Source organism: Ochotona princeps, chromosome 6 (assembly GCF_030435755.1).
Source record: "Ochotona princeps isolate mOchPri1 chromosome 6, mOchPri1.hap1, whole genome shotgun sequence".
In the NCBI taxonomy this organism is placed as follows: domain Eukaryota; kingdom Metazoa; phylum Chordata; class Mammalia; order Lagomorpha; family Ochotonidae; genus Ochotona; species Ochotona princeps.
The window spans coordinates 79,492,966-79,508,787 of NC_080837.1; the positions used below are offsets into that span (position 1 = coordinate 79,492,966).

At 49.4% G+C, this 15,822-nt stretch overlaps 1 protein-coding gene across 3 annotated transcripts in view; it reads right to left on the reverse strand.

Annotated features, from left to right (window-relative positions):
* The window catches only part of ENTREP2 (endosomal transmembrane epsin interactor 2), a 336,201-nt gene that overhangs the window by 160,548 nt on the left and 159,831 nt on the right, over nt 1-15,822 (reverse strand). The window lies entirely within an intron of this gene.

Sequence of the window (15,822 nt, forward strand, 5' to 3'; positions counted from 1 at the left end):
CAGCCTTACACCTGTGAGGTGAGGTCTGTCACTTTCCCCTCTGCACGGATGGTTGAACTGAGCCTCGGGAGGATGAAGCTACTCAAGGTAAGGATGCTGCAATCCTGTTGTTTACCAAGAGGGAGAATGAGACACAGAGACATTCCGAAACGCTGCTCTTGAGCATGGACTGCACCTCCCTGTGGGGAAGGCCAACCTCGGGGATGGACACAGAGCCCACTGAGACAAACCAAAAGCTGCCCAGAAAGCCAGCTGGTTAGGACTTCTGGGTACAGCATTAGGGTGTTTCCAGGTTCCAAGCATCCAACTTGGCTGACAGAGTAAGAAGATCCACCCTTAGCAAGGTGGGCAGGCACCATCCAATCTTGCGAGGGTCTGAACAGAATACAAAGGTTGCAGAGGGACAAGTTCTCACTATCGAGCAGCGACAGCCACTCTCCCCCAGTCCTTGGACTCAGGTTTTGGATCTGGAACCTGCAGGCTCTGGGGGTGGTACTAGCACTCCCCTTTCCGGTTCTCCACTCTCCAGGATCAGCCTCAGCTACACAGCCAGTTTTGCTAGGAACTGAGCTTGAGAGGAAAAACAGAATTTCTCGGCCTCTGTCATCTCCTGGGTCACTTCCCATTCAATAACCTCCTTTTCTCCATCACTACCTGTTCTGTGAGTTCCACCTCTCTGGGCTGCTACACCTCCATTTCAAGAGTGTATGTAAGAAGTGCACACAGGCACAGAGCCACACCCAGAGCTTATTGAAGACCTTTCTTTCCCGGGCGAAAGGCAGGAGCTCATCATAAAATGGTTATTTTTACAAAACCAGAAGAAATCTTTGAAAACCTGAGTCTCCTAGCAATAAAAAGATATTGCCTTTATAGAACACAAGCAGATTGCAATGACAGAAAAGAGAGAGAAGAGAATAGCTGGCTTCCAGAAGGAAACAGACACAGATCCAGTTAAAATCTGCACCGCAAATAGTGAGGGGGCAGATTCCACAATAGGCTGCTAGAGACGCCTGCTGTGCAGCAGCATATCCCTAGTTCTGCCTGCCCTCTAGACCCTTCCCACCCCCTCCAGACTGGAGGTGAAGCGTGCTGCAACTGGTCCGCCGTTTTGGCCCTGGGGGGCCCCAAGGGAAGACAAGAGTGGGGAGGTAGAAATGGCCACATGCATTCCCTTCCTGCAGGAGCCCCCACCAGTGCCAGAATTGGTTTACCAACGGCCACCCCTTCCTTTGGAATTCATTGCTTGCTCCAGGCTTCAGGGCCACTCTCCAACCCCACCCTTTTCACCCAGGGACCTCAAGAGCCCCCAGCCTTTGTTAGCCCTCTAATCCCCTCTATTCCCAACTGGTTCCCTTCATCCTGACCCCAACCTTGTAAGGATTCTCCTTGTGACCTACTTGGAATATGTTAAATGGTTTCCTGTGGCACCCCGGAAGATCCAGGTCGGGTGCAGCTTCAGGCACTCCCACAATCTCTGCTTATCTCTTACCAACTATGGCTCGGGGAAGTCACTGGAGTTTCAAGCTTCCTTCTGTGGCTTAACCACAAAAGAAAAAAACAAGTTTGAAAATTGCTGATGAAGACAAGCTTAAGAAGCACTGATGAGAATGTCAAAAAAAGGGACAGAAAGATGCAAACAGAGAGGGTGAAAAACAAATCCTTAAGCTTGGAGGATCCGAGCCAGAGATGTGTATTATCAGTAGTACATGTTTCTGGGGAAGAACCCAACGCAAGCCATTCTGTTCTTCTCACAGAATGCAATGTATCGCTGGCTTCAGGTCTCGCCTTGATTTCTAATGCCAGAAGAACTGACTGCTCAAGAATTCCGATTCCAACCCAACTGCTCTTCTGTTGGAGGAACAGATGGTGGGAAATGGGCATCATCCACCTCCCACTCCAATGGGAGGGGCAGATTCCCAGCGCAGGGCAGCTGAATTCACACAGCAGGCAGCTGATGGGACAGTGAAGGTACCAGCCTAGATAAGAGGCCTCCGTTAAGAGAAGGCTTTATACCCCAAGTTTTATATGTAAAATGCAGACGTAAAGGCAGTTTGAGATGTTCAGGGCAAGACATGCTTAGCTTATTTATCCTACTGTGAGGAGAGAGTTTTAAAATGGACTCCTGAGGGTCCATCATTTCTTTCGGATGCAATGCTATTTCAATAGCGACAGCCATCACCTGGAGACTTCCTACTCTGGAAACTCATGAAATCAATGGAGCAAAATGCAGCTTGTCCTGTGTGAGTATCGCAAGATTTTTTTCTGTATTTGGAAATTTGCTAAATGTAGGATTGAGAATACTTTTTGAAAATATAGTCCAGAAATGAAAACAATTTTTCAAAAGGTATTTTAAAAGGTATCATGGACATAGAAGTTAAATGCAAGATACTAAAGAAAAACACAACAAAATAAATGCAGGAGGGTAACACACAGCCTAGCCATTAAGACGCTGGGTCTCGTGGCGTAGTACCTGTGTTTGATACCAGCTGCCACCTCCAGCTCCCCGCTGCCTGACCCACCACCACTCCCGGCCCAGTAAGTAAGTTTAAACCAAAGATATGCAGGTCCTTCACAGTGGGAAAAAAAAAATCACAATTAATATTCAACTGAAATATTTTGTAAAAGGCCTAAACAAATGGAGAGATATAGTATTTCATGGCCAAGATCACACAATATCACTAAGATATTAATTCTCCCTAAAATGACACACAGGTAAGACAACTCCAGTTAAAAATCCCAGCAAGGGTTTTTCCCACAGACTCCAACAAGCCAATTTAGAGAAGACACTCTCAGACAGCAATCATGGTAACCGATCAATCATGGTAACCAGGCAAGCCACCACTGTAACCGCTATTAAGAGCTAAGCTCTCAATTTCACTCCTTTTTTTCTATCAGCGGCCGATTCACACAAACGGAATAACAAAACAAATTGGAAACCCTTGAACCTTTGCATAGTCAAAATTTCCGCATCTTGATAAAACACTTCAAGCCTACGGAAACTTGGCTCAATGAATACACCAATCAAAGTAAAATACAAATATTGCCGTGTTACTACTTCTTTGTTTAGCATGAACAATCCGGGCATCCAAGATAATGTTCTGTTGACTGTAACTTCATTCAAAGAGGCTCGAGGTTTGAAACACAAACCAGTACCGAGTAGCCTATTAAGGTAGGATTCGTCACAGCTGAGTAAGGAGGCACTGTCTAAGAATTGCGAATTAAACTCACTTGGAACAAGGAGGGTTCACCATTCCGCTCTTAGCATCCGTGTTTGACAACCCCTTTAAAATTAACTGTGCTGCCGACACGCACCACACCCCGCCCGGCTGCAGTAATTTTCCTAACGGTCTATCTTTATAACCGTAATGGGCTTCTCTCTGAAAGAACATGCATGCTGAATCCACGACACTTCATTTACTGCCTCTCTGCTGTTCGAGCTGCCTCAGCACATGAGCCTTTCCCTGCCCCCCCCTAATGACTTTTTCTCCTATTAGATTGCCACGAGGAGTCCAGGGCAAAGGAAGTCCATTTGAAGCGGGAAGCGTTAGCAGGGTTTGCAGGGACGCGTGAGGTAGACACCAGTTTAGTTCATGCCAAGGACAGACAGGTGGTCCTTCTCTTCCATTGAACAGCACACAAATTCTGACACATCCTTCAAATCAGACGCCTAGGAAACCAGTCAGACTCATGGTCAACGCAGCGATTTTAACTGACCACAGGGCAAAACACACTCAGGATGTGTCCGCTGTCACTGCACCTCCCACTCTCAGCTAGTGGCTCCAGGGAACCCTCTAGTACTTACAGCAGCAGGAGCCGGCCGGGCCTCTGACCCTGACAGCTGGCTTGCTCTCCCTTGCAGATCACAGCATCTGATATGGGGATGAAAGGAGCCTCAGTGGGCCCTTTGGTCAAGGAGGAATGTCTCCAAGGAGCTAGTTCAAGGTCAGGCTGTACTGCCCCTGACACAGGGAGGGCCCAGCCAAGGCTGGAGCTGCCAAGGCCCACGGACCTCGGATGGCATCTCTACCACCACAGTCTCACTTTCCCCAAAGTTCCTACAAGTGGGCTCACTCCCGGGTCCTCACCACCAGTCTCGCTTTCCCCAAAGTTCCTACAGGTGGGCTCACTCCCGGGTCCTCACCACCAGTCTCGCTTCCCCAAAGTTCCTACAGGTGGGCTCACTCCCGGGTCCTCACCACCAGTCTCGCTTCCCCAAAGTTCCTACACGTGGGCTCACTCCCGGGTCCTCACCACCACAGTCTCACTTTCCGCAAAGTTCCTACACGTGGGCTCACTCCCGGGTCCTCACCACCAGTCTCGCTTCCCCAAAGTTCCTACACGTGGGCTCACTTCCAGGTTCTTGCCCCTTTGGGTTTTTCCTGCTCTCTGGATTTTGTTTCTGTTGTCCAGCCGGCCTGCAAGGATTCCCTCTGGAATCCACCTGCCCACACATCATTTAGGAGTATAACTCCCATTCTCATTGAGACTTGCTCTGTGTTGGTCTCTGCCCACGGTCTACCCAAGTCAAAGTGGCAGCACACCGGGAGAACACACAAGAGTCGAGATTTCTTTACCCACACGTTGCGCTGCCCTCTAGGAGTCTCATGTCCAATGGGACTCATGCCAAGGGTACAGTGACTTAATGAGAAACCACCCAGTAGTCCAGTTGGGAAAAGTTGTACTTACCAGAGGGACCAGTGGGGAGCCAGAGAATCAGTACCTGTGAGGCCCTGTGTTAAATAGCCTGGGGGCGGGGTTTAAACCAGCAGGTCCACTCTCAGTCCAAGTGGGCGGGCATGCGCCCTGTGGTTCTACAAGCCACAGCTGCATTAGCCCCAACCCAGGGTTAGAGGGGGCTGGGTAGGGGCTATCAGAGCCATGGAACACTACTGTTTGCAGAGAAAGGGCAGCATTATGAGCCTTCCCTACCCCATGTCGTGGCAGTGATGGCCCTGGTGGCCATGCCCAAGTATGGAACTCCTCTGAAAGGGCAAGTTCCTTACCTGTAACTGCAAAGGCACATCTCAGGGAGCTGGTGTGGGGCAATGCCCACAAAGCACTAGGCAGGCAACAGCTGCCTTTCCTCTTTCCCGATAAAAATGATAGATGTGGGCCCTGTGCGATGGCGTAGTGGTTAAGGTCCTCGCCTTGCACGCACCAGGATCCCATATGGGTGCCAGTTCTAATCCTGGCAGCCCCACTTCCCATCCAGCTCCCTGCCTGTGGCCTGGGAAAGCAGTTGAGGATGGCCCAAAGCCTTGGGACCCTGCACCCGTGTGGGAGACTCGGAAGAGGTTCCTGGTTTGGGCCAAACCAAACCAAAGCCAGGAGCTTCTCCCATGGGCGTCAGGGGCCCAAGCATGTGGGCCTTCCTCTGTCACTTTCCCAAGCACATTAGTAGGGAGCTGGATCAGAAGCAGAGCAGCTGGGACAATATGCAGTTCCCATTCGGGAATACAGGCACCATAGGTGGAAGTTTTACCTGCTACACCACACCAGCCCTAATTAAGCTCTAAAGTGCAACAGTTTTCCTTTATCTCTGAATTCGAAGTCAATTACACATGGAAAGCATTTATAACAGTAATTGAGTCCATATCAAACACACAGAGATCTTTCCTTTTTGAGGTTACTTGCCAAACAACACAATTCACAGGACATTTACATTGCATTAGGTATTCAAGTCATTCAGAGATGATTTAAAATTTACAAGAGGATAAGCATGGGTTATGTGCAAATAGCAGAGCCCTTTAGAGAAGGGACCAGAGCATCTGTGAGGTTCTGGATTCGAGACCCTGCATATACTAACGTGATACTGTAGGACTCTGTTAACACTTTAGGGCTTCCTACACGTTACTTCCTCATCTAGAGCCCAGACTTATGAAGGCAAGACCATAGCTCCTCCACCTTGCTCTCAGTTCCTCGCCAGACTCCATGCCTTGAATTGTGCTTTTCAGTTACCACGGTGGCTTAGAACACCACAGTCCTGAGCCCCGTCACAGCATGGTGGACAGCCTCTCTGTGCTGTGTCCTTTGCCTGCCCAGGCCAATCAGAATAAGCACCTGCTTGCCTTTTGCCCGGGGCTCCTCTCGGAAAAGCCTGACTCCCAGCAGTTAGGAAAGCTCTTCTTTTCTGGAAGCATCTTTAACTTCTGCTGACACCACAACTGGAAAGACTCAAGGACTTAGCAGAATGTTAAAAATGCACCTGGGTGTGAGAGCCCAGCTACAAAACAACTCCCAACATAGCGCATCCACTAATGGGCACAGACCAGAAGGCAACCACTGCATTCATGGACAGACACTGGTTCAAGAGAAAACCCAGGGACCCATCCAGGCACAGCCTGGGGCTCTGAACCCCAACACACAGCCCCTGCCCTCTCCAGGGCTCCCATGAACTTCATGACTCCCTGTTTTTGCCTTCGGTAAGTAGCAACCATCAGGGGAAAACCCATCACAATGGTTTCCAGCTGAATTCAGGACGATGCCTTCACTCATAATGACTGGGATTACAGGATATCTTCTTATACTTTAATCTTCTTATCCAAGCTCTCTGTCTCTTGCAAAAAAAAAAAAAAGGATGTTTTATTACATTCTCAATTAAAAATGCACCTGTCAGATCAAAACAAAGAGTCTGCACTTCAACTGATTTAAGCAAATACAAATCACTGTCATGTTGTAATAAAAGTGAGCATCTTATCAATGGGCAATTCTAATTTCACTTGTCTTGAGTGGTTTCCTTAGGCGATTCTTTAATTGCTTAGTTTGAGCCTCAATTTTGGGTTAAAATATCTCTCCCTGCTGACTTTTAATACAATTAATAAGGTTAAACAGGACCATTTTAGTCTATTTTCATAAACAAGATTAGGGCTTTCGATCCTTTAAGTGGCTTTCTTGGAGTAGAATTCTGCATGGTTTTGAAGGACCTGCATAAATAAACGTGCCACTCCCGCCTTCTCCGCTTCCCCACTTAACAAATGAAGGCTTTGTCTTTAATGTGAGCAAGCAAAATACAGTCTCTTCAAAGAGGTCATGATCTTGACCGTAAGAATCTCCCAAAGTGGATTTATAATGACTTTTCTGAATAAATGATGACTCTAAATACATCACATTAAATATATTAACCTTTACCTCACCTATATTTTTAAAGAGCGTATTAAAGTTATATTTGAGTTCGATTCATGGCTGCAAAAGAAAGCCCTACAGGCTTTCTCTAACTCATATTAAAGGTTAAAGTGATTCATAAATTCCTTCCCACAGAATGTGGCCAAACAGACGACTGAGTGAGACCAGCAATGAATTTCCAATGGGCTTAGCAGGAGACATTTCAGTCAGGGTAAAAATTCAAACACACTTTTGCAAAGAAGCAAATACACAGCCTAAGATTTTTAAGCTTTCGTACATTGAAAAACGATCAGCAGACCACTGAAGAGAGAGAAATGTTTTAAATGATGAACCAGCCTCACATTCATTTATCAGACATTTGCAATACCTTGGCGCTTGCATACTAAATACTACCCTGGAGAACAACGAACCTAACAGGATCCATCGGAGTGGAAAGAGGATGCAGGTGTTCTTCCTCTGCCAGTTACCTGTACGTTTCCAATAAGGTCGAGGCTTATCACTCACACTTAAGTATAGATCGCTAAGGCTGGTTTCTCTGAACTGTCAAGTACCCGTTTGCCTCTTCTGCTGAGTGGGAATTCTGACCAGAGTCCAGGCGAGCAGGACAGTTATCTTGTCCCGTGGCCCCCCAGTGCTACACATTTGGGTTTATCAGACAAAGAACATTCCAGTAGCATCAGAAATACTCAAATGCCTGCTGAGAGGAATACACAACTACAGAATCACCTCCTCCCACCTTTTTTATTTATTTTGAGATAATACATAACAAATATTTCCCTCCATTTAGCAGTCTGGACTTCAAAGGGAATCATGAAAGAAGCCATTGGAATGAAGCCACAGTCAGGCCTCCTAGTCCAAGTCACAAAGGAGGCAGAATTACACCTTGGCAAGCTGGGGAGAGCTTCCTGTGAGGTGTCAAGGTCTCAGGTAAGGCAGCGGGACGGGAGCAGAGCCCACCCAGCTGGTAACCTGCCCAGCATCCACCTGCTGCACCATGCACCTGTCCCCAGCCTGGAGCATGCGCACTAAAACGGGAGCAAAGCTTGGGAAAGGGGATCTGGCAAAACTGCATCACAGCTACGCTGGGAATCAGGGCAGTTACACCAGGCGGTGAGGCTTCTCTGCTGTGCCTTCCTTCCACTCAGCTCCCAGGCTTAGACTGTTCCATGACAAGGAGCTTCCCCCACCCACCTGACAGGCAGGACTCCCAGGCGTGCTTGGGCGAAGTGTCAGCTGGGAGGAGAAGTTAAGAAGGAACACTGCAAATCAACTGAATGCATCCTAGTATGGAGCCTGTGTCTTTCTTCATTTTTTAAAAGATGTTTTAAAAGGCTTTTTAAAAGCAGCATATTTAGGGGCCTATGGGTGGTACACTCAACAGGGTTAAGCCCTGGCACCAGCATCTTGTATCTCAGCACCAGTTCCTGGCCTGGCTGCTCTGCTTCCACTCTAGTTCCCTGCAGATGTGCCTGGGAAAGAAGCAGAAGACAGCCCTAGGACCCAGGTCTCTGCCACCCACATGGGAGACTCACATGAAGTTCCCGACTCCCAGCTTCAGTCTGGTCGAGCCCCGGCTTCCGCTGCTATGCACATCTGTACCAGAGTGGCACGTGCATTACAATCAACAAAACTCAGCGGTCACTCTCTCGTGCCCAAATGGCACACAGCAGTCCTGTGCATTCGAAGGACTTGAAACAGATGACCACACTCAACATCACACAAGCAGCTTGGCTGTTTTGAAAAATCCTGCAAACTCCACCTGTTCTGTGCCTCTCCCTTCAACTGCTGCTTACCAACTCGGCACCTTACCAGCCCCTAGGGTTTTCTGACCCTTCCAGAATGCCACGTGACTGCCTTCACTCAGTCTCTGACAGGCTTTGTATATGGCCCATGGACTTCTTGCTCCTCTGAAGGCTAGACAGCTGGCTTTTTTTTTTTTAAGATTTTTTTTCATTTTTTAAAATATTCATTTATTTTTATTCCAAACTCAGATACACAGAGAGGAGAGACAGAGAGCAAGATCTTCTGTCCGTTGATTGACTCCCCAAGTGGCAACAACAGCTGGAACTGCTTCAATCCAAAGCCAGGAGCTTCCTCTGGGTCTCCCACACAGGTACAGGGTCTCAAGGACTTGAGCTGTCCTCGACTGCTTTCCCAGGCCACAAGCAGGGAACAGCATGGGAACCAGTGCCCATATGGGATCCTGGTGTGTGCAAGGTGAGGACTTGAGCTGCTAGGCTACCGCGCCAGGCCCTAGACAGGTGGATTCTTTTAGCACTGACTAACATTCCATCGTCTGGATGAACCTGTTTAACCCCTTGCCCACTAAGGCGAGGTTGTGGTTTTTCACCCTATCACTGTGGGACTTCCAAAACACTACAGGAAATGCACAGTGGATTTTTCGTCTGCCTGAAGGCTGCTGTGACTCAGTTTCCTTCTGCAGAAATCTGCAAGGGAAGGTGAGGGACGAGTCTACTGTATCATTTTCGCGGCCTAAACGCACACCTGTCTCTCCCATACCCTTACCCCAGAAGGGGCACACTGCACGGTACTCCTTGTTAAAGACCAGAACACCAGGAGGGCGCCAGGACCACCCGGCAACCCGGGCATCAGAAGCCTGGACAGCGAGCCCCGTACCCCTAGGGCTGCCAAGGCACAGCCCCGCCACTGGCAGCAGCTGCTGGCCAACTCCTCTTATCCCCCATTGGCTTGAAACGCCTTTTATACTGAGACATAAATAATGCTTCCGATCATTAAATTTAATGTTACTTAATCTTGGGATGCTTTTATCGGCCTGGTAGGAGTATGATTTTCATAAAAGAAATGCCATCCGTTTTAGAGCGCAGTGACTCCTGACAAATGCCGACAGCCAGATAAACACCAACGCCATCCAAACAGAGAACATTCCATTCCATCCCCTCCAGAGGACCCGTCTTGCCCTCGGCCGCCCTGTCGATCCCGTCAGCTCCCACCAACCACCGATCAGTTCTCTACCAATCAACTTTCCTTTTTTCCCCTAAATTTATTATGATTTAAAAAATTTATTTGAAAGGGGTGATGGGGTGGTATAGAGAGAGATCTTCCATTTGCTGGCTCACTTCCCAAATGGCTGCAATGGCTAGGGCTGGTCCAGGCCCAAGGAGCCAGGACCTTCTTCTAGTTTCCCGTATGTGGCAGGGCTACACCCAGGTACCTTACCAGGGAGCTGGGTGAGAAGTGCAACAGGCAGGCCAGGACTCAAACTACCCATATGGATTGTGGGCAATTCAGGTAGCCTCTTTATCTGCTAGGCCACAGGGTGACCCCATCACTACTTTTCTAAAAAATGGAAAAATACAGTCTGTCATGCCTGGCTTCTCAGTTTTATTTATTTGTCTGTTTGTTTGTTTGTTGAGATTTACCCATGTTATCAACATCAACTGAGAGGGTCTTGGTGACTCCAGGGAAATGATTTTCCACACTGCTGCATGTGGTCCTTCCAGCATGGGATGGCGGGGCGTTGCTACCCCTAACAGGTAGGACATTGGTGGAGATGCCTGTGTCCAATATTGGAAGGCTCAGGTTTGATTCTCACCTTGAGCTTCCTGCTGGTGTGGGACCTGGGAATGATGACTTGGGCTAGTGGGTCCCTAGCACCCACGGGGGAGAATTGGATCTGGCCTCAGCCCAGCCCTGGTCATTGCAGGCATTTGAGGAGTGGGCTGGCTGGCAGACCGCGGCTTCCTTTGTGTCTGTACATTCCCATTTCTCCAACTGTTCTTCACAGAGCCAGATACCTACAAAACAGACCCCACTCAGTGACTGAGTTTACGACATACACTTAAGATTTAAACAGTGTTCGTATTTATATACTTCTGTTTCCTAACACATATTTGGGCAGGCATTCAGTGCAGTGGGTGGGACAGCGGCTGGCATGCTAACATTCCACACCAAACTGCCCAAGTTCAAATCTCAAACTCCACTCCTGATCACAGCTGTCTACACACGCACATTCCGGGCAGTTCCCTGCCTTGAGCCGTAGGGTCCTGCCACCCTCATGAGACACGTGGCCCACGTGCCCATCTCCCAGACATCTGGGCAGAGAATCAGCATGTGGGAGTGCTCTCTTCCCCTCTCCTTTGCCCCTTCCCCCAAAATATGAACAAAGAAATAAATAACGCCAGCGGGATAGAAAAACACCCTCTACTACGTAAACTATAACGAATTTATTATTTATAAAAATAAATCCTAAAAAAAACCTCTACTACATAAACTATAATGGATTTATTATTTATAAACGTAAGTTCTAAAGCTGTTTTCAGCCCTGTGACCCCCTCAACGGTTCTCGTTATGACAAATAATCCACTGTCCCATTCAGTGCTCCTACCTTTTTTTTTATATAACAGACACCTTAATTCAGGTGACTTTTCAAAAAGTTTTTATTTGAAAGGCAGATTTTATACAAAGAGAAGGAAACACGAAGAGGTCCCTCCACTTGCTGGCTCACTCCCCAAATGGCAGCAAAATGGCCAGAGCTGAGCTGATCCAAAGCTGGGAGTTAGGAACCATTTCCTGGCATCCCAATGTGGGTACAGCAGCCCGAGGACTTGAGTGGTCCTCTGTTGCTTTCCCAGGCCATTAGGAGGGAGCTGCATCGGAAGGCTCCAGCTGGCACTAGCAGGTGGAGGATTAGCCTACTATGCCATGGTGCCAGCCCCATTCTTTACATCTTTTCATTATACCCACTGTGATCACATGTGGAACCGTTGGCATATTACCAACACACACATGTCTTCATGAAACAGTCACGGGGTCTTTCGACATCCACCTTATCCAAGCTACATACAACCTGATCTCCAACTGGCGTCCAGGACGATGCAGAACCCTTTATGACTTGATGCAATGGAGACAATTCTCTCAATCCTAGAGACCTTGACCATGCACTGGAAGCCCTACCACAGGGAAGTGAAAATATGAGAATACACATTCTTCACTGCACAGCTTCTGCCAGCTTTCAGCACTGGGCAGGGCTCTCAAGATAGTACAAGGGGAAAAAACCCACACAGTCCCTGCCTCATGTTTCACCAGCTTAGTATGGGAGGCCTCCTTCCTGGAGTGTGCGCCAGCTGCCGCAGCGCCTCTCTCTTCCTCCTCCTCTGGCACACCCCTGGGGCTGGAGGCTCACAGCCTCTCATGCATCCCACACTGTCTCCAGGCACCAAGGGATGGGAAGGGGAGACCGTGGAGCTCATACTTGCAGCCTGCCGAGGAACACCTGCAGTTCCAAACCCTGCCGGCAGCAGGTGCCTGGTGTGGCTGTGCCAGTGTGGCTGTGCCAGTGCCTGCACAGGGCCCCCCACCTTGAGACGGGCACTCTCCCTTTGCAGAAGGTGACTCACTGTGGAGGAGCAGTGTGTACCCCTGGGAATCCACGAGAATTCTCACTGAGCTATCTCAGCTTTACAGCTTCAGACAGATGGGAATACATCGTTAGCAAAGAAAAAAAACAAAAACAAAAAAACAAGGGTTCAGGCACAAAAAAAAAAGTAACTAAAATCCAGACTTCAAGCCATGCTAGCTGGGTGAGCTACTCACTTTCCACTCTGTCTTTTCCTGGGTCCAGGGGGAACCACTGGAGGGGGAAGTATAGGGGAGGAAAGTAACACCATGCAACAGACATTTTACCTGCTTCCAGGGTTAAGTTTGGGAGGCCGGGGTAGGGGAGTGAGAGGCTGTGGCAGCTTTAAGAGGCAGAGTCTCAAGCAGGGCAGTTGTTCACTGAGGGCTTGGCCAGGGACTGGCACTGCTCTCTTGGCCTGGGTATCTCCCTTAGCCAAGGGGCTGGACTGGCCCCTCCACAGCACGCCTCCTGGTCCCAGCCCATGCTCTCCCCACACACTCCCAGCCTGAGACCCTCACAGAGACACAGAGGCAGTCTGGTCTTCCACTCTCAATCTTCAAAAGTGGGAGCTGAAAAAGCCTTTTCTCGTGATAAAGAATGGATATTTGATAAAGCATCCAGCGTCTGTTTTCTTTTTCTTTTCTTTTTTTTAAGCCACAGAAAACAGACTCAAGATAGACACCAAATGCCCCATGCCTGTGTACTGAGTGTGGTTTTGATGAGAACCAAAGTCCCACACCAAAATGTCTTAAGAGGCCATGGTGGTACTCTGACCCTGCAACAGGAGGCTCAGTAGAGGGAGAGGACCAACTGCACAGACATCAAACGGAGAGAGCTTGTGCGTGGGCAGGACAGGTGGGCAGGAGGTGGTGTGGGTGGCAGTGTCACCAACCGAGACCCTAAGGGACACCAGCCAAGCGATCCTTAGAGAAGGGCTGTGGGCCAGAGAGAAAGCCTCCACGCCCTGCGGGGGCTGCAATGAAGGACAACTTTGGGATCAGCAAGGCCCAGTTCATAGGGCTGCTCTTAGATAAAAACACCCTCATCTCCCTCGGTGAGACAGAGTGGTCACCAAGCTGCATGAAGTCCTTCCCCCCAACCTGTGTCTCGGACATCAGTCCAAGGTAAGTGGGTGCCTAGGACCCCCTGCAAAGCAGCCTGCCCTCACCCCTTCTGTTGCAGCACAGTCCCCCAGGAGCAAGCACATGGAAGGCTCCCCTCTGGCATCCCTGCGATGCTGCCTGAAGACCCCACCTTTCCTTTCTGGCTCCCATAAGGAGTCCTAGCTCTCATTAGCTGTAAGCCACATATCTCCCACAAGGTACCACACAGAGCCCTGTGAGCAGCTCCCTCCAGGGCCAGGGCCCGCGGTCAGGGAGGAGGGAGCTGGGGGATGGATCCACTCCTCTCTTATGCTGCCGCCACCCTCCCTCCCGCAGGAGGACCACTTTTCCTCTGCTAGCTCAGGGTTCTACCTGGCTGCACAACAGAGGCCAGGGAAGGGGAGAGAGGGGCCCAGGGGGTCCCCAAAGGCCCCACAAAGTCAACAGCACTGCAGTTGTACATTCCAACGACGGCAGCCCCCGCACGGTCACCACACTTCCACTGCACCGTGGGGCCCAACCCGCTCAGAGCCAACAGAAATAAAAGTCCAGGTGGGCACAGAACAGGGACTCCTGGTCTGGAAAGGGGAGGAGCTGGTAACAGGAACCACATTCCAGGGAGGGAGGAGGAATGCTTAGGATTTCCCCAGCACCGTGGCTGATGCAGTCACAGTCACCTGCCACCTGCTTTAGGAAGCCCTGTGAGGGGGAGCACATGTCACCAACAGGGAGAAAACTGGGAGGGACCCCGATGACCCCATATCAGCATCGCCCGGCCTGGACATCTACTCAACCGTCTCACCATCCCAGAGACAAGTACACTCCATACAGTACATTCTGGAAAAATGTTGCAAAAGATGAAAACATTAACCAGATGCGATGTTCACACCATTCCACAGAAATAAGCACAATTAAGATGATGATAAAAAATAAGTAAAGCAAAAATGAAACAGATTGAAGTATTATTTTAAAAGCAGCTCTAAGGGAGCCAGCACACCCCAGATGGGGCAGATGTGGATTTACCGGAGGCACTGGGTGCCACATGCAGGTTCCCCATGTTTGGCCCTACTTCTATGCATACTTGCAAATTCTCCAGCAAGGACTGTTTCTTCTTTTTAAAGATTTATTTTTAAAAAATTTTTATTGGAAAGTCAGATATACAGAGAGGAAGTGAGACAGAGAGGAAGATCTTCTGTCCATTGATACATTCCCCAGGCAGCCACAATGGCCAGAGCTGAGCTGATCTGCAGTCAGGAATCAGGAGCCTCTTCCAGGTCTCCCACACGGGTGCAGGGTCCCAAGGCTTTGGGCTGTCCTCAACTGCTTTCCCAGGCCACAAGCAGAGAGCTGGATGGGAAGCTGGGCTGCCGGGATTAGAACTAGTGCCCATATGGGATCCCGGCACCTGCAAGGCAAGGACTTTAGCGGCTAGGTTACCATGCCAGGCCCGGAAGGACTATTTCTTTTTTTTTTTTTTTTTAAGATTTTATTATTATTGGAAAGCCAGATATACAGAGAAGAGGAGAGACAGAGAGGAAGATCTTCCATCCGATGATTCACTCCCCAAGTGAGCCACAACGGCCAGTGCTGCGCCGATCCGAAGCCAGGAACCTAGAACCTCTTCCGGGTCTCCCACGCGGGTGCAGGGTCCCAATGCATTGGGCCATCCTCGACTGCTTTCCCAGGCCACAAGCAGGGAGCTGGATGGGAAGTGGAGCTGCCGGGATTAGAACCGGCGCCCATATGGGATCCCGGCGCGTTCAAGGCGAGGACTTTAGCCGCTAGGCCACGCCACCGGGCCCGGAAGGACTATTTCTAAAGGAAATTTCTCCTCGGCCTGGGGTACAGAAGAGCAAGCTCGAGGAAACTGAATGTCCACTCCACTCCCCTCTGACCTCTCTTCCAGATGACACGGCCTCTGCAGTGGACAAGGACACATTCCCCATCAGCAGATGTGCGGGTTTTCCTTTTCTCTTTCCGTGAATATTTAGTCTGTGTCATTATCTCTAAGTCTAATAACTTGTAAAAGATTGTTAACTGATTGTTACAAAAGAAGACAACCATCACACTGTCATTTCCATTACCACCACAATCCGGGAAATTTTCTCTTTCTCTAGCCCTGACATGTGTACCCTGGGCAGAGCAGACACACAGTCAGTAGCCACAAATCTGGCTGAGTGTTTTTTGGAGGGAGAGACCATAACCCTCCTTCCCTGC